This window comes from Pinus tabuliformis, chromosome 9 (genome assembly GCF_031772625.1).
Source record: "Pinus tabuliformis cultivar Carrire ecotype Pingquan chromosome 9, CPIR1, whole genome shotgun sequence".
In the NCBI taxonomy this organism is placed as follows: Eukaryota; Viridiplantae; Streptophyta; class Pinopsida; order Pinales; family Pinaceae; genus Pinus; species Pinus tabuliformis.
In genome coordinates, this window is record NC_142307.1 from 522,815,454 (window position 1) to 522,817,496 (window position 2,043).

General features: G+C 45.5%; 1 pseudogene across 1 annotated transcript; it reads right to left on the bottom strand.

Annotated features, from left to right (window-relative positions):
• Nucleotides 1–303: 303 nt before the first annotated feature.
• On the bottom strand, nt 304–1,465 carry LOC149149508 (transcription factor MYB106 pseudogene; annotated as a pseudogene). The gene is made up of 3 exons (XR_016262583.1): nt 1,336–1,465; nt 1,112–1,241; nt 304–1,008 (listed from the first exon to the last, which is right to left on the bottom strand). The product of XR_016262583.1 is annotated as a transcription factor MYB106 pseudogene (transcript).
• Between the last annotated feature and the right edge of the window lie 578 nt (nt 1,466–2,043).

A 2,043-nucleotide genomic window follows, 5' to 3' on the forward strand; every position in this document is an offset into this window, starting at 1 on the left:
AGGGAAATAACAGGTTTTTCTCTAGACAAGACTTCATATTTGTCCTTGAGTTTCAAATAATTAAATGCAATGCTTCATAAAAGGTTTTAAAGCAACACACATAATACATCCCACCATGCTAACAAAAAACCCAAAGCCTGAGGTGATAATAACAGGGAAAATAACAAGCTTTCTCTAGACAATAATTCATTAATCAGTAAATTTCAGGCTATTTCATATAATTACAAAACCAAATTAATTAGTGAATTTCAAACAATCCAATTTAATTACAAAACCATTTCATATAATTACAAAACCAAATTAATCAGTAAATTTCAAACAATCCAATTTAATTACAAAACCATTTATATGGTTTCTATGAAATCCAACAATTCAAAGAGAGTTGAGATTTCACAGACATTCAGGTCTAAACTGACATAGAATATAAAATATTCCAGCATGGCACATAGCTTGTTGCAGAAGGCCCAAATAGCTCGTCTTACTAGCTCGGTCCTCATTCTCCAGTGGACTATAACTCCCAGTGAACCTCCCAAGGCTGACAAATTGCACTGGTCTAACTTGGTTCCCGACCTCGAATCCTGGAACTTGTCCCATTTCTGTGTCATTTTCATACAATCAAAGCCCAGAACAGAGCTCAACCCGGGAATCTTTGATTCCTCTCTATCGGATTCGAACCCTGGACTGGCTCTCTGCAATCGGCTGAATAAATCCGAGCTCGCATTAACGTTTCTCAACTGGGCAAACCAGAGGCCCCTGGCCCTGAGCTTGGACTCGCGCGCCAGCCTCGATTCGGCTTCCAGGCGCGCGCTCTCCCACTGCGCCATATGGCTCAGATTCGAGAACCCATTGGACGACTGAACACCAGGTGCCATAATCGATTCGGATTTGGGCTTGTGCGTCACGGGGTCGATTCCCATCTGCAGCAAGCGCTTCTTCAGGTGGGTATTCCAGTAGTTCTTGATTTCGTTGTCGGTTCGCTTGGGAAGGTGAGTAGCAATGGCGGACCACCTGTCACATCATAATCAAGATCAGCTCTCAGTGCACAGGTGACAGAATCAAGATACAAAAAACTAATTCATTCAACGTTGTTTTGTTTGTCAGGCCAACTAACCTGTTTCCCAGTAGCGCATGAAGTTGAATAATAGTCTGCTCTTCCTGCACAGTGAACTTCCCCCGCTTGATATCTGGCCTTAGATAGTAAGCCCAACGCAATCTGCAGCTCTTCCCGCATCTCAGCAACCCTGCATAAAAATCACCCCATGAAAACTACCCAAAAAAACAAAAATACAGAGAATTTCTTGCAAGTTCTAGCACTAAATATAAATTCCTAATCACCAGCTTTCTGCGGCAGAGCCCTCCAGCTGCCATGGCCGTGCTCCTGTATGTAAGTAACGAGTTTCTGATCTTCTTCGGGCGTCCAGGGGCCCTTCTTGAGCCCAATCTTTTCGTAGGTGAATATGGTGAATTAACTTCCCCAGGTGAATATGGTGAATTAACTTCCCGGCAAGACACGATGGAAATCGGAATGTCTGTTGGGACCCTGTCAGTCGTCCACATTAATGCGGAGGGTGGCAGAGCTGGGCGGAGGCCACGGAAGGTGGCGGAATTGCTGGCAGCCGGAACCGGAGGTTTTTCCAGGCGGCGACGGAAACCAGGCAATTCCTCCGCCTAGATTTCCCGCATCTCAGCAACCTCGCATAAAACTCACCCCATGAAAACTACCAAAAAAACAAAAATACAGAGAATTTCTTGCAAGTTCTAGCGCTATATATAAATTCCTAATCACTAGCTTTCTGCGGCAGAGCCCTCCAGCTGCCATGGCCGTGCTCCTGTATGTAAGTAATGAGTTTCTAATCTTCTTCGGGCGTCCAGGGGCCCTTCTTGAGCCCAACCTTTTTGTAGGTGAATATGGTGAATTAACTTCCCGGTGGCAAGACGCATGGAAATCGGAATGTCTATCAGGACCCTGTCAGTAGTCCACATTAATGCGGAGGGTGGCGGCGTTGGGCGGAGGCCGCCGAGAGTGGTGGAATCGCTGGCGGC